Here is a 27,150-nt window from a genome sequence, read left to right on the forward strand (position 1 = left end):
ACTTTCTGGATAGTGGTATTGTAGTTGAATTTTTAAAAACCCCTCTATATTTTTTAGAGACATATAGTGAAATATTTATGGTTGGAAAGTTACTGTATCTTCATTTGCTAGTATTTTGCCCTGACAAGAACCATAACTATAGGGTTGAATAGAAGTGGTGAGAGCAGACATCCATATCTTGTTCCAGATCTTAGGGGAAAAACTTTCATTCTTTCACCATTAAGTATTGTGCTTGCTGTCGCATTTTCCTAGATGACCTTTAGCAGGTTGAGGAAGATCTCTTCTATTTCTAGTGTGTTGAGCATTTTTATCATGAAAAGGAGATGAATTTTTAAAATGCTTTTTCTACATCAATTGATATGATCATTTGATTCTTATCATTTATTCTATAAATATCATGTATTACATTGATTTTCATATGTTGAGATAACCTTGCATTCCTGGGTTAAATCCCACTTGATCATAGTGTGTAAACCTATTTTATATGTTGCAGGATTCAGTGTGTTACTATTTTCTTAAGGTTTTTGCAATATTCGTAAGAGATATTGATATATTTCCTTTCATTGTGGTGTCTTTATCTGGTTTTGGTATCAGGGTACTACTGGCCTTATAATTACAGTGGATTAGGAAATGTTCCCTCCTATTTTACTTTTAGAAGAATTTGAGAAGGATTGGTGTTCATGCTTTCAACATTTGGTAGAATTCACCAGTGAAGCATCTGGGCCTAGACTATTCTATGTGGATTTTTAAAAATTAGTAATTCAATCTTTTACTTGTTATAATTCTATTCAAATTTTCTATTTATTCTTCAGTCAGTTTCAATAGTTTGAGTGTTTCTGAGAATTTTTTCTGTTTCATCTAGGTTATCTAATTTGTTGGCATAGGTTATTCATAGTATTCTCTTAAAGCCATGTTTATTTCTGTTCAGTCAGTGGTAATAGTCCCACCTTCATTCCTAATTTTAGTAATTTGAGTCCTTTTTTTAATCAGCCTAATTAAAAGTTTCTCAGTTTTATTGATCTTTTTAAGAATGAACTTTTGGTTTCATTGACTTTGTTTAATGTTTTTCTGTTCTCTATTTCTTCTGTAATCTTTATTATATCCTATGATTTTCTTGTTTTACATTTAATCTGTTCTTTTTCCTCTGCTTTTTAAGGGAGAAGGTTACATTATTGATTTAACATCTATCTTTTTAAAAATAATAAAAAAATTTTTTTATACAGCAGGTTCTTATTAGTCACCCATTTCATACACATCAGTGTACACGTCAATCCTAATCTCCCAATTCATCACACCACCACCACCACCCCCCGCCGCTTTCCCCCCTTGGTGTCCATATGTTTGTTCTCTACTTCTTTATCTCAGTTTCTGGCCTGCAAACCAGTTCATCTATACCATTTTTCTAGGTTCCACATATATGCGTTAGTATACGATATTTGTTTTTCTCTCTCTTTTTTTTTTTTTTTTTTTTGCCGTACGCGGGCCTCTCACTGTTGTGGCCTCTCCCATTGTGGAGCACAAGCTCCGGACATGCAAGCTCAGTGGCCATGGCTCCTGGGCCTAGCCACTCCACAGCATGTGGGATCTTCCCGGACCGGGGAACGAACCCGTGTCCCCTACATCGGCAGGCAGACTCTCAACCACTGTGCCACCAGGGAAGCCCTCTTTTTTTTTTCTAACATCTTTATTAGAGTATAATTGCTTTACAATGGTGTGTTAGTTTCTGCTTTATAACAAAGTTAATCAGTTATACATATGTCCCCATATCTCTTCCCTCTTTTGTGTCCCTCCCTCCCAGCCTCCCTATCGCACCCCTCTAGGTGGTCACAAAGCACCAAGCTGATCTCTCTGTGCTATGCGGCTGCTTCCCACTAACTTTCTATGTTATCTTTGGTAGTGTATATATGTCCATGCCACTCTCTCACTTTGTCACAGCTTACCCTTCCCCCTCCCCATATCCTCAAGTCCATTCTCTAGTAGGTCTATGTCTTTATTCCCGTCTTGCTCTTAGGTTCTTCATGACCTTTTTTTTTTTTTTCTTTTTTCTTAGATTCCATATATATTTGTTAGCATACGGTATTTGTTTTTCTCTTTCTGACTTACTTCACTCTGTATGACAGACTCTAGGTCCATCCACCTCACTACAAATAACTCAATTTCGTTTCTCTTTATGGCTGAGTATTATTCCATTGTATATATGTGCCACATCTTCTTTATCCATTCATCTGTTGATGGACACTTAGGTTGCTCCCATGTCCTGGCTATTGTAAATAGAACTACAATGAACATTTTGGTACATGACTCTTTTTGAATTATGGTTTTCTCAGGGTATATGCCCAGTAGTGGGATTGCTGCATCGTATGGTAGTTCTACTTTTAGTCTTTTAAGGAACCTCCATACTGTTCTCCATAGTGGCTGTATCAATTTACATTCCTGCTTGTAAATTTTGGAGATTAATCCTTTGTCGGTTGCTTCATTTGCAAATATTTTCTCCCATTCTGAGGGTTGTCTTTTGGTCTTGTTTATGGTTTCTTTTGCTCTGCAAAAGCTTTTAAGTTTCATTAGGTCCCATTTGTTTATTTTTGTTTTTATTTCCATTTCTCTAGGAGGTGGGTCAAAAAGGATCTTGCTGTGATTTATGTCCTATAGTGTTCTGCCCATGTTTTCCTCTAAGAGTTTGATAGTGTCTGCCCTTACATTTAGGTCTTTAATCCATTTTGAGTTTATTTTTGTGTATGATGTTAGGAAGTGTTCTAATTTCATTCTTTTATATGTAGCTGTCCAGTTTTCACAACACCACTTATTGAAGAGGCTGTCTTTTCTCCACTGTATATTCTTGCCTCCTTTATCAAAGATAAGGTGACCATATGTGCGTGGGTTTATCTCTGGGCTTTCTATCCTGTTCCATTGATGTATATTTCTGTTTTTGTGCCAGTACCATACTGTCTTGATTACTGTAGCTTTGTAATATAGTCTGAAGTCAGGAAGCCTGATTCCTCCAGCTCTGTTTTCCATTCTCAAGATTGCTTTGGCTATTCGGGGTCTTTTGTGTTTCCATACAAATTGTGAAATTTTTTGTTCTAGTTTTGTGAAAAATGCCAGTGATAGTTTGATAGGGATTGCATTAAATCTGTAGATTGCTTTGGGTAGTAGAGTCATTTTCACAATCTTGATTCTTCCAATCCAAGAACGTGGTATGTCTCTCCATCTATTTGTGTCATCTTTAATTTCTTTCATCAGTGTCTTATAATTTTCTGCATACAGGTCTTTTGTCACCTTAGGTAGGTTTATTCCTAGATATTTTATTCTCTTTGTTGCAATGGTAAATGGGATTGTTTTCTTAACTTCATTTTCAGATTTTTCATCATTAGTGTATAGGAATGCCAGAGATTTCTGTGCATTAATTTTGTATCCTACTACTTTACCAAATTCATTGATTAGCTCTAGTAGTTTTCTGGTAGCATCTTTAGGATTCTCTATGTATAGTATCATGTCATCTGCAAACAGTGACAGCTTTACTTCTTCTTTTCCAATTTGGATTCCTTTTATTTCTTTTTCTTCTCTGATTGCTGTGGCTAAAACTTCCAAAACTATGTTGAATAATAGTGGTGAGAGTGGGCAACCTTGTCTTGTTCCTGATCTTAGTGGAAATGGTTTCAGTTTTTCACCATTGAGGATGATGTTGGCTGTGGGTTTGTCATATATGGCCTTTATTATGTTGAGGAAAGTTCCCTCTTTGCCTACTTTCTGCAGGGTTTTTATCATATATGAGTGTTGAATTTTGTCAAAAGCTCTCTCTGCATCGATTGAGATGATCATATGGTTTTTCTCCTTCAGTTTGTTAATATGGTGTATCACATTGATTGACTTGCATATATGAAGAATCCTTGGATTCCTGGGATAAACCTCACTTGATCATGGTGTATGATCCTTTTAATATGCTGTTGGATTCTGTTTGCTAGTATTTTGTTGAGGATTTTTGCATCTATGTTCATCAGTGATATTGGCCTCTAGTTTTCTTTCTTTGTGACATCTTTGTCTGGTTTTGGTATCAGGGTGATGGTGGCCTCATAGAATGAGTTTGTGCGTGTTCCTCCCTCTGCTATATTTTGGAAGAGTTTGAGAAGGTTAGATGTTAGCTCTTCTCTAAATTTTTGATAGAATTCACCTGTGAAGCCATGTGGTCCTGGGCTTTTGTTTGTTGGAAGATATTTAATCACAGTTTCAATTTCAGTGCTTGTGATTGGTCTGTTCATATTCTCTATTTCTTCCTGGTTCAGTCTTGGCACGTTGTGCATTTCTATCAATTTGTCCATTTCTTCAGGTTGTCCATTTTATTGGCATAGAGTTGCTTGTAGTAGTTTCTTAGGATACTTTGTATTTCTGTGGTGTCTGTTGTAACTTCTCCTTTTTCATTTCAAATTTTATTGATTTGAGTCCTCTCCCTCTTTTTCTTGATGAGTCTGGCTAAGGGTTTATCAATTTTGTTTATCTTCTCAAAGAACGAGCTTTTAGTTTTATTGACCTTTGCTATTGTTTTCTTTGGTTCTATTTCATTATTTCTGCTCTGGTCTTTATGATATCGTTCCTTCTGCTAACTTTGGGTTTTGTTTGTTCTTCTTTCTCTAGTTCATTTAGGTGTAAGGTTGAGATTTTTCTTGTTTCTTGAGGTAGGCTTATATAGCTATAAACTTTCCTCTTAGAACTGCTTTTACTGCATCCCATAGATTTTGGATCTCGTGTGTTCATTGTCATTTGTCTCTAGGATTTTTTGATTTCGTCTTTGATTATTTCCGTGATCTCTTGGTTATTTAGTAACATATTGTTTAGCCTCCATGTATTTGTGTTTTTTATATTTTTTTCCCTGTAATTCATTTCTAATCTCATAGTGTTGTGGTCAGAAGAGATGCTTGATATGATTTCAATTTTCTTAAATTTACTGAGACTTGATTTGTGACCCAAGATGTGATCTGTCCTGGAGAATGTTCCATGCACACTTGAGAAGAAAGTGTAATCTGCTGGTTTTGAATGGAATGTCGTATGAATATCAATTAAATCTATCTGGTCTATGTGTCATTTAAAGCTTCTGTTTCCTTATTTATTTTCATTTCGGATGATCTGTCCGTTGGTGTAAGTGAGGTGTTAAAGTCCCCCAGTATTATTGTGTTACTGTCGATTTCCTCTTTTATAGCTGTTAGCAGTTGCCTTATGTATTGTGGTGCTCTTACGTTGGGTGCATATATATTTATAATTGTTATATCTTCTTCTTGGATTGATCCCTTTATCATTATGTAGTGTCCTTCCTTGTCTCTTGTAGCATTCTTTATTTTAAAGTCTATTTTATCTGATATGAGTATTGCTACTCCAGCTTCCTTTTGTTTTCCATTTGCATGGAATATCTTTTTCCATCCCCTCACTTTCAGTCTGTATGTGTCCCTAAGTCTGAAGTGGGTCTCTTGTAGATGACATATATATGGGTCTTATTTTTGTATCCATTCAGCAAGTCTGCATCTTTTGGTTGGAGCATTTAATCCATTCATGTTTAAGGTAATTATCGTTATGTATGTTCCTATGACCATTTTCTAATTGTTTTGGGTTTGTTTTTGTAGGTCCTTTTCTTCTCTTGTGTTTCCCACTTAGAGAAGTTCCTTTAGCCTTTGTTGTAGAGCTGGTTTGGTAGTGCTGAATTCTCTTAGCTTTTGCTTGTCTGTAAAGCTTTTGATTTCTCCATCGAATCTGAATGAGATCCTTGCTGGGTAGAGTAATCTTGGTTGTAGGTTCTTCCCTGTCATCACTTTAAGTATATCATGCCACTCCCTTCTGGCTTGTACAGTTTCTGCTGAGAAATCAGCTGTTAACCTTATGGGAGTTCCCTTGTATGTTATTTGTCGTTTTTCCCTTGCTGCTTTCAATAATTTTTCTTTGTCTTTAATTTTTGCCAATGTTCTTATTATGTGTCTCGGCGTGTTTCTCCTTGGGTTTATCCTGTATGGGACTCTCTGCACTTCGTGGACTTGGGTGGCTATTTCATTTCCCATGTTAGGGAAGTTTTTGACTATAATCTCTTCAAATATTTTCTCAGGTCCTTTCTCTCTCTCTTCTCCTTCTGGGACCCCTGTAATGCGAATGTTGTTGCATTTAATGTTGTCCCAGAGGTCTCTTAGGCTGTCTTCATTTGTTTTCATTCTTTTTTCTTTATTCTGTTCCACAGCAGTGAATTCCACCCTTCTGTCTTCCTGGTCACTTATGTGTTCTGCCTTATTCTGCTATTGATTCCTTCTAGTGCAGTTTTCATTTCAATTATTGTATTGTTCATCTCTGTTTGTTTGTTCTTTAATTCTTCTCGGTCTTTGTTAAACTTTTCTTGCATCTTCTCGATCTTTGCCTCCATTCTGTTTCCAAGGTCCTGGATCATCTTCACTGTCATTATTCTGAATTCTTTTTCTGGAAGGTTGCCTATCACCACTTCATTTAGTTGTTTTTCTGGGGTTTTATCTTGTTCCTTCATCTGATACATAGCCCTCTGCCTTTTCTTCTTGTCTGTCTTTCTGTGAATGTGGTTTTTGTTCCACAGGCTGCAGGATTGTAGTTCTTCTTGCTTCTGCTTTCTGCCTTCTGAGAAGTGGTGCTTTGTTCTTCTCATACCAGGAGGCACGTGATGTTGATTTGTCCCATTATTGTTGACGTAAACTTTTAATCACTTGGTTAAGATGGTGTCTTCCAGATTTGTCCACTGCTGGTCTTGGGGTGTGTCCTGCAGAGGCAGAGGATGGCTGTTGCTCTCTCTCTGGGGTCCTAAAAGCTGGTGGCAGAAATATCAGAGAGTGTTCATCTACTTGAACTCTTGTTGGAGGCAGACATCTTGCTTGGGTCATTAGCCTATCTTTGTCTTTATGTAGGTTTTTATAGCTATAAATTTCCATCTAAGTACTGCTTTACCTGAACTCAAGTTTTGGTGTATTGTGTTTTTGATTTCATTCGTCTAAAATTTGTTCAGAAAGTCAACATCACTAATCACGAGGGAAATGCAAATCAAAACCACAATGAGATATCACCTCATACCTGTCAGAATGGCTGTAATGAAAAAGTCTACAAATAACTAATGTTGGAGAGGATGTAAGAAAAGGGAGCCCTTGTACACTGTTGGTGGGAATGTAAATTGGTGCAGCCACTATGGAAAACAGAATGGAGATTCCTCAAAAAACTAAAATTAGAACTACCAAATGATCCAGCAGTTCTATTCCTGGGCATATATCTGGAAAAAACAAAATACTAATTTGAAGATGCATGCACTCCAGTATTGTCTTTTCATTTTGTTGATAGTTTCCCTTCGCTGTGCAAAGGCTTTTAAGTTTAATTAGGTCCCATTTGTCTATTTTTACTTTTGTTTTCCTTGCCTGAGGAGATAAATCCAAACGAATATTGCTAAGACTTATGTCAACACGTGTACTGCACCCTCAGTGTTCATAGCAGCACTATTTACAACAGCCAAGACATGGAAGCAACCTAAGTATTCATCAACAGATGAATGGATAAATAAGATGTGGTGCACGTGTGCAAATGTGCACACACACACACACACAAAGACACACACACACACACACACACAATGGAATATTATTCACACGTAAAAGGAACAAAATTATGCCATTTGCAGCAATGTGGATGGACCTAGAGAATATTGTGCTTAGTGAAATAAGTCAGAGAAAGACTTATTGTTCACTTATTAAAGACTTATTGTTATTATGTGGAATCTAAAAATTATACAAATGAATGTATATGCAAACAGAAATAGACTTGCAGATAAGGGAAACAAACTTGTGGTTACAAAAGGGGAGAGGGAATAGGGGAAGGACAAATTAGGGGTTTGGGATTAATAGATACAAACTACTATGTGTAAAATAGATAAGCAACAAGGATATATTCCATAGCAAAGGGAGTTACAGCCATTATTTTGTAATAACTTATGATGGAGTACAATCTGTGAAAATAATGAATCACTATGCTGTACACTCAAAAATAATATAATATTGTAAATCAAGTATACTTCAATTTTTTAAGTCAGTATACTAACAACAACAACAACAATGGCAGCAGCAACAACAACAAATCCTGGGGAGAGGGTGGAATCTGATTTCCAGAATTGCCACATAATATTATATTTTAAATATAAATTTTCTACAAAATTTTGAGAATTCCTTTGGAATGTGGCACTGGTAATTTTATTTTTAAAAGGTGATTATTAAGTGAGGCCAGTGTTAAGGACCATTGTACTATACCATATTGTCTCAAAGGCCCTATCATTCCTTTGTTTTAATTTTTAGATTCCACATATATGTGAAAACATACAATATTTGTCTTTCTCTGACTTATTTTACTAAGCATAATACCCTCCACATCCATCCATGTTGTTGGAAATGGCATAATTTCATTCTTTTTTATGGCTGAGTAATATTCCATTGTATTATATATACCACATCTTCTTTAACCATTCATCTTTTGATGGACAGCTAGGTTGCTTCCATATCTTGGCTACTGTAAATAATGATACTAGGAACATTGGACTGCAGTACACTCTTTGACATAAGTCTTAGCAATATTTTTTTTGGATTTATCTCCTCAGGCAAGGAAAACAAAAGTAAAAATAAACAAATGGGACCTAATTAAACTTAAACGCCTTTGCAGAGGTAAGGAAACCATCAACATAGCAAAAATACAACCTACTGAATGGGAGAAGATATCTGCAAATGATATGTCTGGTAAGGGGTTAACATACAAAATAATTCAGATCATCTCATCCATATGTAATGATATTCTTCATTAATGACATCCTCATTCAAGATAAAGTCACTGCAGTGGTGGTACAGAAGTCAAGCAGGAAGTGAACCTCCGAATCTTCTCCAAAAACTTCCCAAGGGCTGTTTTCATTCAGTTTTAAATTAGAGTATGGCAGTGTCCACATTAATCAATCTGGTGGTTTAATGTGTTGGTTCTTCTTTCTGTTATTCCTAAATTTGGTTACTTCCACACCTTTTAGGTGTACTTTTTGCTACTTTTAAGTCACCTTCTTTGCTTTCCCATGTCCCACACCAGTGTAACCAAGATACCCGCCTCAGGAATTCTCAGTAAGAATAGTGAAAATAGCCCTATTTTCTCCAAATGAACTGCTTTGGATTGGAATCAGAGGTTCACAAAACCATGGAAACTCAGAATTACAGAACCATGGAATTTTGGAACTGAAGGCACAAGGGAGCTCAAGACAGTATAATTTCTTATCTTGAAGTTAAAAGGACTTTTTTTTTTGTCTGATGATAGAGAATATTTTACCTTATATATACCCTTATTTTAGAAATGTGTACATTTCACATAACAATAAACATGCCTATATTTCTTCATTGCTTATATTTACTGAATGTTATATTGTAGTGAGTTTTCCCTTTTTATTGCCTGGTGATCTCTCTCCCTTTTAATGAACTCTATTTTGTCCAGTGTAAGAAGAGCTATATAACAGCTTTCTTTTGATTAGTATATGAATGATATATATTTTTTCTTTCCATTACTTTCAGTATTTCTGTATCTTCTATTTAAAATGTATATCTTTGAAGCAGACCCCTTAACTTAGCCCCTCAGGGTGTGCCCTGTTGAAGGAAGAGAGGAACTTCAGGTGAGGAGACTAAAGTGGGAAAAGATTTGAAAGTGTTGACTAGCAATGGGGAAGAGATACAGAAGTTAGGATGAGTCTGTATTTGTGAAAGAGACGAGAAATAAGAAATACAGCACTTCGGAAAGAAGTGGTACAAGAGCTGCAGAGAAGGAAATCCACATGAAAGGGAATCTTGGGAAGCAAATGGTTCTCTTTTTTACAACAGGAGAAATTAACATTAATGGGGCAGGTGAATAGAGGGAAATACAATAACTAAGTGAATAATGAAAGATATATCAACAAAAGTAAAAAATGGCAAGATAAGGTTTTGGAGGAAGGTGAAGTATCTGGCTGGCCAGAGCAGAAGATGGATGGTTGGCAGGGCTAGAGTGATCTAAGTCTAAATCCCCCAGTGAAAGAATTTGTACTGTAGCTCTGTGTGTTTCCTTAGGACCCCAGACAGATTCCCAACCCTGTGCCCAAGATCTACGGCTGGAAGAGAAATGTACAGTAGCATTTATGTAGGAGGTGGATCCAAAGGCTAAGAAAAACTAGGTCCTGGCTGTTACATGTGGGCTCAAGATGAAGGTGAAGAGGCAGCCAGAGTGAGCTGTGCAACCTGAGCACCACAAGGCCTGTCATAGGCTGCTTGGTACTAACACCTCCAAATCTGTCCCTTAAATCATATTTCTCCAAAAATGAAGAAACTTTCAAAACTAGCCTTCTCAAAGCAGTGCTTCGTTATCCTTTCCTTGTCAAGAATGTTTAGAAAATGTTAGACGATTAGACTAAGAGGGAATAGCATTTGCACTTGGGAACAGAAAACATGGGTTCGTGGTAGTCTCTGCAGTTATGAGCCTTCTGGATCTTATTTCTTGCACTATACAATGGGGACCATAATGCCAACTCCATACCCTGTTGTAAATATCAAATAAGAAAATGAATATAAATGTCCAAAGTGGCACATTTATATACTATGAGCAGTTATAATTGTTCATTTAAAATTCTGGATAATACAGATTTTTAAAAATTTATAACCTTGTATATTCAACCTCTCAGGAGCCTCAGAATTGGGATATACTATCCCTTGAATGAGAAATATTCTTGTTTGTCCTCTTTCACTAACTAACTCTTAGGCCCAACGTTGGAACTTCTAGAAAGGCATTGCTGAAGAGCCTTCAGCCTTCTCTTTATTCTGGATTATTCTGGTTTCCCTTTCTCAACCTAATATCCACTCTTTTTACAGAAGATCCTGTTATTCAAATATTTTTTGGACTAGGACAAGCAATTGAGGTTTTCTGACAAGGTAATGTTCTTCTCCTACAAATACTTATGCCCAAACCTTACCTTACCTCTGAGAAGGTACAATGAGATGATACTTCTAAAAACATACCTTTTCACACACTCTTTTTACCTCCCCTTGGTGCCTTACTGCATGTCTCTTGAAGGCCCAGTTGGTTTGCTCCTGTGATATGGGCTGAATTGTGTTGAATCCTTCAACAGCTCTGTAACTCTCTCCTCCATGTAAACTTACAAGTAGGAGGATAGCCAAAGAAGGTCTCATGTGAGAATATTTTTACCAGAATTTTTACATTGCTTGTTGTAAACAAATCTGGAATTTATTGATTATGGAGCACCTCTTAGAGAACAGAAATTAGTCTTGTAGATCCTCTCTCTGCATGACTGATGGAATATAAAAACTAAGAAGCTCTAAACTTAAATAGCTCCCTAGAGCTGACTTTTACAGCACATGTCCAGCACACACAGTGAACACTCATCTCTAGCTCTGAAGCCAGAATACATCCCAGTACAAAAATCTATTTTTTGGAGGTGCATATGATAGTTTGGACCCTTCCAGAGATAGATGTTATGCTTGCTTTTTTGCTTGTATCCTTAATTCATCATTAGTAAAATTTGCTGTTAAGTAAGGTGCCTAATTTCTCTGAATCTGCTTTGACAATTTGACTTCTGTTGTGGTATAATAACTTTTGATTAGAACTGTGCCATTCAACCAGCTTTTAGGGTGCTTCTGAAATTACTATAAATTGTTAGACTCAGCTTCTCATTATTATCTTCTTTTCTTCCATATTTTCAATTATCTCAGTTCTTAAAAATTACTTGTTCTTGCCTTTTTCTGCTATATATGATTCCTTAGGATAATTATGTATTTTGATGGAAATTTTTCATTGCTTTTACCTAAGTTATACAGGAGATGGACCATCCTTTGATTTGGTCCATCATATTCAAAATACTGAAACTAGAATCAAACCACTTTTTGATTTCTTAATTGAGCTGCTTGTTCCCTTCTCATATCACAAGAATAGGAAGTTCCTCACATGTTCTCATCAAGAACAGTGATGCCAGAGTGGTCCGTATGATATGTAAAGATGCAGGATGGTACCCAGAACCTGAAGCAAGCTGGATAGATCTCCAGAGACATAGTTTAAAACCACACTCTGAAAATAACAGAGCAAATGGAAAAGGCCTGCTCTCCATTGAGTCTTCAGTTCTGGTAACTGAACTCAAAAAGATTGTGCCCTGTTCCAACCTCAACTCCAGGCTCAACCAGAAAAAGGAAACAAATATTTCTGATTCAGGTTAGTTTGTCTATAATTATATCTCATTGCCTGGAGAAGTGTTTTAAGACTGAGTGCATACTGTTGAGTTCCTAATTGAAAGGGAAATGATACTGAGTTCCTGTACTGTACTTTTTAGGCAGCTTTACCCAATCTATATTACTTCCTTCTTTCTGCTAGCTTCGGGTTTAGGTTGTTCTTCTTTTTCTAGTTCTTTAAGAGGAAAAGTTAGGTTGTTGAATTAAAATCTTTCTTCTTGTTAAATGTAAGTATTTACAGTTATAAATTATCCTTTTAGCAATGCTTTTACTGTTTCTCATAAGTTTCAGCGCATTGTGTTTTGTTTTCATTTGTCTCAATATATTTCCTAATTTCCCTTGCAATTTCTTCTTTGACCCATTGGTTGTTTAAAAGTATGTTGTTTAGTTTCTACATATTTGTGAATTTTTCAGTTTTTCTTCTGATATTAATGTTTAGTTTCATTCCATTGTGATTTGAAGGATACATTGCATAATTCCAATCTTTTAAAACTTATTAACAATTGCTTTGTAGTCTAACATATGGGGTCTATCCTGAAGAATGTTCCATGTGCACTTGAAAAAAAATGTACATTCTGTTGCTGAGAGGAGTATAGGTGTCTGTTGTGTCCATTTGTCTATAGTATTGTTCAAGTATTCTGCTTCCATACTGATGTTCTGTCTGGTTGTCTTATACATTATTGAAAGTGGATTATTGAAGTCTACTATTATTGTAGATCGGCCTACTTCTCTCTCTAATTCTAATAATATTTGCTACATACAGTTTGGAGGTATGTGATTTGGTGCATATATGTTTATAGTTATTATATCTTCTTGGTGAATTGATCCTTTTATCAATATGTAGTGTCCTTTTTTGTCTCTTGTAACAGTTTTTTTTGGCTGCGCCACACAGCTTACAGGATCTTAGTTCCCCAACCAAGGATTGAACCCGTGGCCTCAGCAGGGAGCACGGAGTCCTAACCACTGGACTGCCAGGGAATTCCCTCATGTAACAGTTTTTGACTTAAAAGTCTATTTTGTCTAATAGTAGTATAGCCAACCCTACTCTCCTTTAGTTACTGTTTACATGAAATACCTTTTCCCATAGGTATTTGTGTTTTTTCTTACCCCTGTGAAAAATGGAAAAATGATAACAGACAATAGATTTTTATGATAAAATATACCATACTTGCAAAACTGTATATACAATATACAGTTAATATGGTTAAAAATTTAGTATCCCTCTGAATATAAGATGTCATCAAGTATAATACATATTGTATTTTATGTACCACTAAAAAAGAAAAAATTATACCAATTAAACTGACACAATGATTTTTTTGTCATTTTGAATTTTTTATACGTATTAAATTTTTTTTCAGACTTTGGTTTTAACATTTATCACCCTTGTGAATACATACAAAGTAAAATGTATTAAAAAACTGACTAAGGTGTATTCATGATAATGACAGCTATATCTTAAGACCATCCAGATTTCAGAAATGTGAAAATATTAGAAAATAAATACCTGTGTACCCACCACCTTGTTTATGAAGTAGAACAGTCGCCAACACTATTGAAGCTGTTGTGTATACACAGCTATAACATCTCCCTCCTTTATACATCTAGTATAACATCTCCCTCCTTTATACCCTATAGATACTTCCTTTTTTCTAATTTTGCCAAATATATACTCAAATAATTTATTGCTAGGTATTATTATTAACTGTTTTATACATTGAACTAAAGCACATGTGTTCTGTGACTTACTGTTTTTACCCTACCATAGGTGAGATTCATTCATGCCTGTGTGTCTGCCACTGTTGTATAGTATCCAACAGTATATGTAGTCCATAATTTATCAGTTCCCCAGTTGATGGACATTTGGGGCTATTTCCAATGTTTTGCCCTTATATTTTGTTGCATTTTACAGTTGTCTCCTGGTACACATGTGTTAGAGTTTCTCATATACCCAGAAGTGGAATTGCGAAGTCAAGTCAAGATGGTAGCCTGACAAATACTGCTGTTCCCCTCCTCCCTCCCATGAGTATACTGAGGAAACATGAGTCTTGTTCTTGCTTGATCTACAGGCCAGACATAGTATCTATGTTCAGGGACCTTCAAAGGGAAGACAAGCAAGAGAAGGAGGTGGTGGTGCTTTCCAGCCCACAGAAGGTGACTTTCAACCATAACCTTGAGGAACCAAAGATAGACAGGGGTTAATGTGAGGTAGAGTGTTTCTATCAGCTCCATGGAGCATGGGTATGAGTGAGGCTCCATTTGACTGGAGACTAGGGTCGTCTCAGGCTGAAGCTTGGTTGATGTCACAGAATCCACTGTGAGGTCACTTCTATGCTGTGGAATACATAAGTTCAAAAAGAAGATAGTAATTCATTCTAAAAATGAATTTAAAACTAAGGGACACTAAACTGAAAACAGCTTGGTTTCATGTTCTGGCTCTTCTTCTGATGGGCTTAACAGGTTACTGTCTCCTTGTCTTAGATATGATGGCACCAGTGACCTCCAGCCCTTCCCCATGCTCTTCTGTCTGTGTGATGGATTACGTGCTGCTCTCCTTCACAGCTTGCAACCCGATGATGTCCACCTCTGTATTATGCACAGTACAGTAGGCATTGAGGTTCTTGCAGAACCCCAGACCACTGTCTGTGCAATAAGGTAGACTTTGAACTTTGTCAGCAATGAGCCAGTCCTTCTGGGTCTCTTATTTTCAGAACCTGGGGCCACTATGGAGTAGTGTGGGATTTGAGGTTCTTTAACAATGAGCCAAAACTGCTGTATCTTCTTACTCAGAACATGGGACTACTGTTTGTGTAATAGGGTAGGCTTTGAAATTTATTTTTTTAAAAAGCCAATTGTACTGGGGCTCTTACTTGAAGCCCTAGATAGAAGAGCCAGAGCTATAAGCAACAAAGGACCTACAGGGACAACGAGGGAAGGAAGGGATTCTTACTTTGATCCTCAACTAATTCACTGATGGATTCTGATTCAAAAGCCATTAATATTGTCTATATTAATTATCTGCTTAAAAAAAAAAAGCCACAGTGGATCTCCATTGCCCAATGAATCAAGTGCAAACTCTTAACATAGTATTTGAGATCTTTGGCAATCTGGATACAACCAAATTCCAGAGTCTCATACATGAGTCCATACTGATATAAATAATTGAATAAATAAATGAGGGAGAAGAGATAGCTCTTCCTTGCTATAGAATTCCAACTAATGAGTGTGAAAGGAATGAGGAAAACAGAAAATCACCATTAGGTCAGTACCACAGGAATAACTGCAGATAAAATCCACTGATGGATGCTAAAATTAGGAGGTGAAAATTTGGGAAGAAATATACTTGTAGAGCTTCATACCATCGCTTCCAAAATATTTATTAACTGCAAAGGAAAATATATTACCTTGAGAGTGGAGAGACCTGATGGAAACCCTCTTAACCAAGTGATCAAAGTCAAAGTCACCAGTAATAAGACATATCAACAACCTAAATCCTGTGATGGGATGCCCTCAGGAGGACACAAAATCACTTCTGCAGTGTTCTTGTCTAAAATGCATAACCTCAGACTAATCATGAAGAAATATCAGACAAACCCAAATTGAGGAACATTAAAATAGGAGATCAATACCCTTAGAACGTGTCAAGGTCATGAAAGACAAGGAAAGACAGAGGAACTGCTGCAGATTAGAGGAGACTAAGGAGAAATAACTAGTGCAGTGTGAGATCCTGGACTGGACCTTTTCAAAAATAGTTTCAGTGGAAAAACTTATGAAATTCAAATACAGTTTTTACAGTAGTCAATAACATTGTACTAATGTTAATTTCCTGATTCTCATGCTTGTACTGTGGTTATGTAAGATGTTAACATGAGGGGAAGCTGGTTGAAAGATATCAGGACACTTTTATATTTGCAACTTTTATTTTTTAATATTTATGTATTTATTTATTATTTTTTTGGCTGCGTCGGGTCTTAGTTGTGGCACACTGGATCTTTCATTGTGGCGCACAGGTGCTTCATTGTGGTGCATGGGCTTCTCCCTAGTTGTGGCGTGCGGGCTTCTCTCTAGTTGTGGTGCACGGGCTCCAGAGCACCAGGGCTCTGTAGTTGTGGCATGCAAGCTCTCTAGTTGTGGTGCGTGGGCTCAGTAGTTGCAGTGTGCGGGCTTAGTTGCCACAAGACATGTGGGATCTTAGTTCCCTGACTGAGGATCGAACTGGCATCCCCCTGCGTTGCAAGATGGATTTTTAACCACTGGACCACCAGGGAAGTCCTGCAACTTTTACATAACTTTTATATGCTTGCTCTTTAAAAAGAATACCCATTTTCACTTATTACATTAGTAATTAAAAGAAATAATTCCCAGTATATGGCAAAGAGCACAGGTTATATAGTCAGAAAGACACAGCTTGATATTCTAGCTCTACTACATATTAGCTTGTGTGACTTATGCAGGTCACTTCAGTCCTCTGAGCCTCCATTTTCTTCATATGACTTTCTTCAAACTGAGATGACAATGCCTTAAGCATAAAATTGTTACAAGCATGAGTTATGCTTGTAAAGCACCAGGTGTAGCACCTGGCACAGAACAGGTAGCAGCAAGTCTAAGTTTTTCTTCCCATAAGAGACAGTCAATTCACTACACAATTGAATTGACCCAGTGCCCTATAGGAGATCATGGCCCAGAGATCATGTGCTATGGAGATCATAGTCCAGAGAGGGATGCAGTCAGATCACTTCAATTTCACTCAATTTCTTTCTTGTGCTTATCAATATATACCCTGCATGACCCATGATTTGGTATTTGTGATCCTCATGAGCAGCTGAAGAAAAAAAAAAAAAAGAAAGTTTGCAGTCCACTCTACTACACTGCAAGCTCCTTGAGAAGAGGGTTACTGTTTCACTTATTCTTCACAGAGGCCTTAGTATAGGCCCTTTCACAGAAGGAAGGACTTTCTGGCCACCCACTTAGACTCCTATGTGGTAGGTTGAGTCCAGTATTTATGATGGGGGAGAAGCTGCATCCTCTCTTCCCTGGGATGCCCTGGCCTTTCCCTCCTTTTTTTCTTTTTAACTCTTAGTGGTTCCCTGGTAGGCTAACCAGCATATGGATAATATGAGGGTTTTTCTGTACTGCCCCACCTTATGGTGTTGGAATGGCTTTAATTGGAACTTATCCTTTCCCTTTCTTTCCATTTGGGTTTCATTCTTGGGTTGGGAAACTCTCTGGCTTCTGTTCCATTCACTTGTGTTGCCTTAACCCTGCAAGTTTGGGATGAGGTGTCCCACTACTGAATCTTAAGCTGTTTCTGCAACAGGCTTCTGTAATCACCACACTCATGCTGCCCTCTGGGGAGAGATCAGCAGTTCCTGCTGACATACTAGAAGGCCAGGCTTGTGGCCCTTGCTGCAGCCATTTTAAACATTCTTGAGTATATTTCACAGTGCCTGCCGTGGACATGCTGGCTCCACTTCCTCCTGGGTCTATGAAGGCTGCTCTGGCCAGGGCTGAGATTAACTGTCCTGAGTCTGCAGACTCAGTTGCTCTCATGTCTCTAGCACCTGTAGTGGTGCATGGTGCCTGTTGTCATTGCTACTGCCACTCCTGTTGTTGTCAGGCACCAAAAGTCTCTGGATTTCAAGAAAGAGTGTGCTTCTCTGCAGTAAAAGATAAACTCAGTAGGCCTGGGTTGTCTAAAACCTGCACATTTCAAAGAAAGGTTTGACCACTTGCCAGGCTCCCAGGAGGTAACCTCTAAGTTTTTGGAATATCCTGTCTGATAAAAGCATCTTTTTTACATGGGGCTTTGGGACACTTAGTATCAGTTTGGCCTCTGAGAGGCTAGAGACTAAGTAATGAAGGTCAGCCATGTATGCACACCTTGTCTACATGACTGACCCTGAATAAAAACTCTGGACACCAAGGCTCAAGTGAACTTCATGGGTTGGCAGTACTTTGTGCATGTTGTCTCTCATTGTTGATAGAAGACTTAAATGTTGTCTGTGTCAATCCACTGGGAGAGGACAAATGGAAGCTCGCATCTGATGGCTCTTCTAGACTCTTCCCTGTGTATCTTTTTCCTGGCTAATTTTAATCTGTATCTTTTTTTACTTTTTTTTAAACTGAGGTATAGTTGATTTACAGTATTATATTAGTTTCAGGTGTACAACATAGTGATTCAAAGTTTTTATAGATTATATTTCATTTAAAGTTATTATAAAATATTGGATATATTCCCTGTGCTGTACAATATATCCTTGTAGCTTATTTATTTTGTACACAGTTTGTACCTCTTAATCTCCTACCTCCCCACATTGGTAACTTTTATTTTTTTAAACAAAATTCACATTTTATTTAGGTTGAAGTAAACTATACAAAATTGATTTTCTTCACCAAAAATAACAGCAATATTTTCTGTATTATTCCTAGATAAACCACAAAACACTTATTTTTGTAGGTTTTCTAGGTTTTGCTTGTAAACCAAGGTGAGGCAGTAGATACAGTCATGGAAAAAGACAGAAGAAAACAGAGAAATCAGTTGTCAGTATCCATGGCCTCTGATCCTGTCTTGACCATGAAACAGAAGTGTTCAACATATACCTGTCAAAAAGCTTATGAAGATGTAGGCTCAATAAAGGAATGTAAACAGCAACAATCAGATGTGGAACAACAAGGGAAGGCTCTTCCATTCAAACTTTAACTATAACTTGTTCCTTCAACTTCATTTGATAAAGACAAAATCTACACTGAAATCCTTGTTTGGCAAACTCACACGTTTCTCTTACGGTCTGATAATGTTCTTAACTGTCCCTTACAGATTTTTAACAGCATAGTTAAAACTCCTACTATTCAAAGGTCAGTCGTGAGCTTCATTGTAATGTTTTGTAAAATGTATTCCTTCCTCCCATACCTCCTCAAAATTTATTTCTTCAAAGAACTGATAACTCAGTACCTGACAATTGGATCCGCAGTGACAAATGTTATATCTAAAATGACTTAACTAATACAATTTCAAAGTGCCATTAGCAGAGATCACACAGAGTGTAACGTGGTACTTTCAATGCTATCTTCTGGAAGAACAGTTAGGTCTCCAAAGCATAGGACTTCAAACGGGCCATTTAAACAGGAAGATTATCAATGACTAATGTACTCAGTGCGAGGCCTACAGGTCAAGATATTCAGTGATTAAGTGGCCTACGTACACCTTACAACTTTTCTGAAAGGTATTTTCAAATTTCTTACAGATTTTTTCAAATATCAAATATAAGAGAAAGCCTATTTTAAAAGTCTCTTAGGTATTTTAAATGGTTTCTGAATTATCTGTAGGAAGCTCTGACTTAACTTGTATAGAGTTTGATATATGTATCCACCATTAAATCCAAATCGTGTTTTATATCAAAATTTATGTTAAGCAAAGCCAAGTTACTTGACCTTTGGTCTGTCAAAGTGTTCCTCAGGTATGCTTTGAGACACTTTCACCCATTTTCATAGCGTTCATTCTCAACCTTCATCACAGGAAGAATACATAGGACCTTCAGCAATGCATAAACATTAGGAAAAAACTTGATGTCTGGCAGATGAAGGGCTTTTATACCTGTTTGATATAAGAATCTTTCAAACAATAGTTAAAATTTAGGCACAGTTAGAAGTTAATTTACTCCAGTGGAAATTTGCTCAAATTTGTGTCTTATATATACTCACCTCTGTGACCACAGAATTCTAATTTGTCAATGTGTATAAACACAGGGTTTGGCAACATAATCAAAAATATCATATTTCTTACAATTTTCTCTCTTCCTCAAGGCCCTTATGTCTTGCAAACTTCTCTCCATACATTGGCTGGTTCTGATGGTGCTGACCACAGCACGAGGCCTCTGGGAGCTGAGGGAATTCCCCCATTGTGCTGGGTTCTGGCTCGCCTGCATTCCTTGCCTTCCTCTGGTGCTGCCCTGGCTCAGGTAAGTGCAATATTGTGCAGTGTGGTCCTCTCCCACTGATGAATCATCAGTGTTCCTAACAAGCCTGGCAGGTGGCTTGTTGCTTCCTGTACTCAGACCCATCTACACAACTGAGGAAAACGGCTCAGGTTAAGTTCCAGGATCTAATGTCAATTAGAATTTAATTAATAATGAGTCAGTAAGGAAGATAGAGGTGAATACATCTAACATCCTAACCTCCACTGTCTTCTGCAGTGACTTTCATCCAATAATTTGTATTTGTATTATTATAGGAGAATTCATTCTTCTTTGAAAATTTTAAGACTTATGTAGAGTTCCCAATAATCCATGTGGCTATTTTTTCCTTGAATTTTATTTCTTTATTCTACATGGAATTATTTTACTTAGTACAAATACTTTTACTTCTAAATGTAAATATCTTCAGATTTTAGATCGCAAAAGTGAGATAGAACATTCTCTAGGGTAGCTCACATACTAGGATGCAAAACAAGCCTCAACAGATTTAAAGAGTAAGAATTATTTGAAGCATCTTTTCTGACCACAATGGCATGAAACTAGAAATCAACCACAGGAGGAGAAACAAAGAAAAAGGCAATTACATGGAGACTAAGAAACATGCTACTAAAAAAACCAATGGGTTAATGATGAAATCAAAGAGGAAATAAAAAAACAAATACCTCGAGACAAACAACAATGAAAACAAAACACAACCATACAAAATCTATGCATGCAGCAAAAATAGTCCTAAGAGGGAAGTTTGTAGTGATGCAGGTCTTCCTCAAAAAACAAAAATAATCCTAAATAGGGACTTCCCTGGGTCACAGTGATTAAGAATCTGCCTGCCAATGCAGGGGACACAGGTTCGATCCCTGGTCTGGGAAGATTCCACATGCCACGGAGCAACTAAGCCTGTGTGCCGCAACTACTGAGCCTGCATGCCACAACCACTGAAGCCCACATGTCTAGAGTCTGTGCTATGCAACAAGAGAAGCCACTGCAATGAGAAACCAGAGCACCACAATGAAGAGTAGTCCCCACTCACCACAACTAGAGAAAGCCCGTGCACAACAATGAAGACTCAACATAGCCAAAAATAAATAAATTTTTAAAAAAGAATTTTTACTTATTAAAAAAAGACATAAAAGAGGAGAAATAGCAACTGATACCGCAGAAATACAAAAAATCATAAGAAAATGTTAAGAACAGTTATATGCCAAAATGGATGACCTAGAAGAAATGGACAAGTGTCTAGAAACATACAGCCTGCCAAAACTGAATCAAAAAGAAACAGATAATTTGAACAGACTGATTACTAGAATTGAAATAGAATCTGTAATTTTAAAAACTCCCTGAAAAAAAAGTCCAGGATAGGATGACTTCACTGGGGAATTCTACCAAACACACAAAGAATAACTTATACCGAAAAGACTCTTCCAAAAGACTGAAGAGGAGGGAACACTCCCAAAGTCATTCTATGAAGCCACCATCACCATGATACCAAAACCAGATAAAGACCCTACCAAAAAAGAAAATTACAGGCCAATAATCTTTGATAAATATAGGTGCAAAATTCCTCAACAAAATAGTAGCAGACTGAATCCCACAACACATAAAAAGGATCATATATTGTGATCAAGTTGGATTCATCCCAGAGTCACAAGGATGGTTCAGCATATGCAAATCAATCAATGTGATACACCACATCAACAAAAGAAAAGACAAAAACCACATGATCATCTCAGTAGATGCAGAAAAATCATTTGATGAAATTCAGCATTCATTCATGATAAAAACTCTTGCAAAAGTGGATATAGGGCTTCCCTGGTGGCGCAGTGGTTGAGAGTCCACCTGCCAATGCAGAGGACGCGGGTTCGTGCCCCGGTCCGGGAAGATCCCACATGCCGCGGAGCGGCTGCGCCTGTGAGCCATGGCCGCTGAGCCTGCGCGTCCAGAGCCTGTGCTCCGTGACGGGAGAGGCCACAGCGGTGAGAGGCCTGCGTACCGCAAAAAAAAAAAAAAGTGGATATAGAGGGAACATATCTCAAAATAATAAAAACCATTTATGACAAAACCACAGCCAACATAACATTCAATGGTGAAAAGCTGAAAGCCTTCCTGCTAAAATCTGGAACAAGCCAAGGATGCCAACTCTCACCAATTCTATTCGACATAGTATTGGATGTCCTAGTGATAGCAATCAGACAAGAAAAATAAATAAAAGATATCAAATGGGAAGGGAAGAGGTAAAATTATCACTATGTGCAAATGACAAGATACTCTATATAGAAAACCCTAAAGACTCCACACAAAAATGGTTAGAACTGATAAATGAATTCAGAAATGTAGCAGGGTACAAGATTATTATACAGAAATCTTTTGGCATTTCTTTACACTAACAATGAAATATCAGAAAGAGAAAGTTAAAAACAATCCCATTTAAAACCACATCAAAAATATAAAATAAAATGCCTAGGAATAAACCTAACCAAGGACATTAAAGACTTATACACTGAGAACTATAAAACATTGATAAAGGAAACTGAAGATGATTCAAGGAAACAGAAAGACATCCCATACTCTTGGATTGGAAGAATTAATATTGATAAAAGGGCCATACTACGGAAAGCAATCTACAAATTTAATGCAATCCCTATCAAATTACCCATGACATTTTCCACAGAACTAAAGCAAGTAATCCTAAAATTTATATGAAATCATAAAAGACCCAGAATTGCCAAAGCAATCCTGAAAATAAAACAAAAGAACAACAACAATGAAAAAACAAGAACAAAGTTGGAGGCATAAGCCTCCCAGACTTCAGACAATAGTACAAAGCTACGGTAATCAAAACAGTATGATACTGGCACAGAAACATACACATAGATCAATGGAATAGAATAGAGAGCCTAGAAATAAACCCATACACCTACGGTCAATTAATCTTTGACAAAGGAGGCAAGAATTTACAAGTGGTGCTTGGAAAGCTGGACAGCTGCATGTAAATCAATGAAGTTAGAACACTGCTTCACACCATATACAAAAATATACTCAAAATGACTTAAAGACTTAAATGTAAGATGACTCCAGCCTCCTGATTGCAACAGTGCCCTAGGCCATAGGTAAGCAGGCAGCAGCAGCAGCAGCAGGACCTAGGACACTGTTCCTGCAGCTGCAGAGACACCCATGACTCTGACCCTACGTTCCCTCACTTACAGTGGTGGCACCAGCAAACCGAACAACCCCAGAGGCACAATCAGTGATAAGGCTGGCATGGGGCGACAACTCTGTCTGAGGCAGTGGAGGGTGAAAGTGCGGACTCCCAAATAGAATCAGAGGCAGCTCAGGTAAGAGAAACCAAAAAGGTGTGCTATAGCGCCACTTACTGGAAATGAAAAGAAAGTCCTCTAATTTCTAAACAACTGAATCATTAAAATCAAGTAGCAAGTTGGCTACTTCAACGCACTGGCAGAGGAACAACTCATCAAGCAGTACAGTAACAACAGTAATAATAACACTATACCACAAAAAGGTAATGACACTTCTACAGAAACCAAACTTAAGGTCATGAAATATTATGATCGAACAGAGGATTCAAAATAGGTGTCATAAAGAAACTCAACAAGCTACAAGAAAACTCAGAAAGGCAGTTCAGTAAGCTCAGGAATAAAGTTAATGAGCATAAGAAATACTTTACCAAAGAGATTGAAATTCTAAAAAGAACCAAATAGAAATCCTGGAGCTGAAGAACTCAATAAATGAGACAAAGAGTGCATTAGAAAGCATTGGAAATAGAGCAGACCATATGGAAGAGAGAATTAGAGAGCTTGAAGATAGAAATATAGAAATGATATAAGTGGAAGAGAAAAGAGAATATTTTGTAAAGTGAGGAAAGTCTACAAGAGCTATCCACCTTTTTTAGGAATAGCAACGTTAGGGTAATAGGTATCCCAGAAGGAAAAGAGAGGAGAAGGGAGCACATAGTTTATTTAAAGAAATAATAGCTGAGGTGGCCAATATGGGGGAGTAGGAAGACCCTGAGCTCACCCCCTATGCGCATACCAAAATTACAACTACTTACAGAACAACTGTCGATGAAAATGACCTGAAGACTATCAGAAAAGATTTTCTGCAGCTAAAGATATAAAGAAGGAATCACAGTGAAGTGATAGGTAGGAGGGGCAAAGATACGGTGTAGTCGAAACCCACACTCTCAAGTTGGGGGACCCACAAACAGGGGGAGAATCACAATTGCTGAGGTTCTTCTCAAGGAGCAAAGGGTCTGAGCCCTACATCATGTTCCTTGGTCCAGGGGTCTTGCATGGGAAGGAAGGCCCCCAGAATATCTGGCTTTGAAAACCAGTGGGGCTTGTGTATGGGAGAGCCAGAGGACTGTAGGAAACAGAGACTCCAATCTTATAGGGTTCACACAAAATCTTACATGCTCCAAGACTCAATGCAGGGGCAGTAATTTGAAAGGACCTCAGGTCAGACCCACTTGCTGATCTTGGAGTGCCTCCCTTACTTCAGCATGGTCGTACACATTTTCAGTTGGATCCTAAAAATGTTTGAGCTTGAAAGAACTAATTTGAAAGTGAATCTAAGTGTTTTGCAACATTTTTTGCTAGGTATAGAATTTTAGGTAGAAATTTTTCCATTTTAACCCTTTAAAACTGTCTCTCTATTGACCTTCATTGTTTGTGACCGTAAGTTTGCAGTGATTCTTATCTTACTTCTCTATGTAATTTCTCTTTTTCCTTTGGATGCTTTAGAATTTCTTTTTATCTCTTGTATAGAATTTTATTATGGTTTTCAACTTGTTTTAAATATTTTCAACAATTATTTTTTCTTTTTTGTCCTCTCCTGAGACTCCAGTTACATGTATGTTAGACTGCTTGATATATCCCACAGGTCCTGAGACTGATCATTCTGTAAATTTGTTTTAAAATCTTTTATTTTGCCAAATGTCTGTTATTACACCTACAATTTCACTGATTTTTTTTCCTCCTTAGAGTTAGATCTGCTTTTAGTTCCATTCAGTGACATAATTTCCGATATTGTGATTTTCACTTCTAGAAGTTCCATTTCATTCTTCTTTATACTGTCCATTTATCTCATTATGTTTATTTTTTAAATGCTTGAACATATGTGTAAAGTCCTTTTCTACTCATTCCGTCATTGCTTTTTCTTCTTTGTTTGTCTCTCCTGGTTACCAGTCACATTTTCCTACTCCTTCCCATGTCTACTTAATTTAATTGGATGCTGGATGTGTGATTTTTACATTATTGGGTGACAGGTTTTGTTTTATTCCCTTAAAGAGTTTTGGACTCAATTCAGTAAGAATGGCAGGGTATCTATTGATTCCCACTTTTTGTGCGGGTGCCTGGAAATCGCCAGGTATCAGTATAAGAAAATTGGCCCAATCTGTTCAGTAAGTCAGAAACAGAAGAAAGGGACTATGCTAGATTAAGAGTATGATTAAAGTATGATCCTGGAATAGGAAGGGACATAAGTGTAAAGACATTTCAAGATCACGAGAGAAATTTTTTAAATTACTGAAACACAGAGGCGATATTATCGACCAGGATACAATTTACAAAACAGCAGAGACACTATGTTCTCACTTTGGTTAAAAACCAACACTTACAGGTATACGTACATGTGTAGAAGAAGATCCACCAAGACATATAATAAGGTGTCAACCTTTGTGGTGATCCCTGAGTGTAAGATTATGGTGTTTTCATTTGCATAAAAATAATGGATGGCGAGGAGATAGAAAGCTGGGGTGATTTTAGGGCTCAGCTTATGTTTCCCTTCCTCAAAGATCCCAGTCCTCTATTACCTGTTGTCCATTGTCTGAAAGTAGCTGTCTCATAAATTTTATTCAGTTTGCTCATTTATGATGAGAGAACTTTCTGTGTAGCTGTTACCTTTTCATGGATGGAAGTAAAAGTACATTAAATGACCTTCCTTTTCAAAATGTGGTGACTTTGGATCCCTACTTTGTTATACTTAGTTATAGGAAACTGGTTTTCTCCAGTTTCAAAAAGCATCATCCTTCAGAGAACAGGAAACACTTTGAAACTCTGATATGTACATTGGGTGAAGAGTGGTTACTGATGGTGGTCACTACTGGGAGGTGAGGGTCCCAAGAAAGTCTGTTGAATTTTTGTTTGGACTCAGGTCACTGGGAAGGAAGGGATGTAGATACTCAGTTGACCATGGTTTCCTATTCACTGAGCCTCAAGGACAATCCATTTGAAGTTCTTTCTCAGCATTCCCTCCTTTCCTTCAGACAGTCCTATCACTATGGAGAGGATCTAGCCTATAATGTGACAGAGTGGACCCATATTTATAGTTTTAATTACACCTTCCTCCAATCTCTTATATTTCTCCCTTAAGATCCTAGACAATGGAATGGATCTTCTTTCACTGACCACCCTGCAACTGCAACTGATTTCGGCCTTGGACAACCAGAAAGTTACACTGATGTATATCATAACCCAGGCTAACTGGAGCTTCCTTGGCTGACTACGTGATCGTGCGGTCTCTTAGTGTTGCTTATAGTTTGATAAAAATTCACTCAAACAAAACAAAACTGAATTTCCTACCATTCACACTGAGAGGGGAATGACAACAGTGCAAATTTTTCATAATTATTTGAAAAGCCTGTGGTATTTGGCGTAGAAAAGATATTCAGAAAGTAAAATTGTGTTTTGGAACACTTTATATAGACACAGATACAAATCCCTATTGTTGCTGGTAAGCCATATCTCACCTAGTCATGACTTTAATCATCTATTTTGAAAATATTTAAAATAGTGTAAGTATGGATACCACCACAGCTTTATTAAAATCAGCATCCCTCTTCTGTTATTTGTATCACAAAACTTCTTGGAGACACCAATTTTTCAATGTTGAAACAATTATTTTCTCTT

General features: G+C 37.3%; 1 protein-coding gene across 3 annotated transcripts in view; it reads left to right on the forward strand.

Annotated features, from left to right (window-relative positions):
- The window catches only part of LOC132423139 (zinc finger protein 300), a 120,890-nt gene that overhangs the window by 67,917 nt on the left and 25,823 nt on the right, over positions 1-27,150 (forward strand). For 2 of the 3 annotated variants that reach the window (XM_060008510.2, XM_060008509.1), the window contains 3 exons: positions 8,624-8,759; positions 10,890-10,949; positions 20,061-20,215. The gene's annotated coding sequence lies outside the window, so the exon portion shown is untranslated. The remainder of the gene's footprint in view (positions 1-8,623; positions 8,760-10,889; positions 10,950-20,060; positions 20,216-27,150) is intronic. The other variant, XM_060008508.1, reaches the window with a different exon arrangement.

The sequence above is a fragment of the Delphinus delphis genome, chromosome 3 (genome assembly GCF_949987515.2).
Source record: "Delphinus delphis chromosome 3, mDelDel1.2, whole genome shotgun sequence".
In the NCBI taxonomy this organism is placed as follows: Eukaryota; Metazoa; Chordata; class Mammalia; order Artiodactyla; family Delphinidae; genus Delphinus; species Delphinus delphis.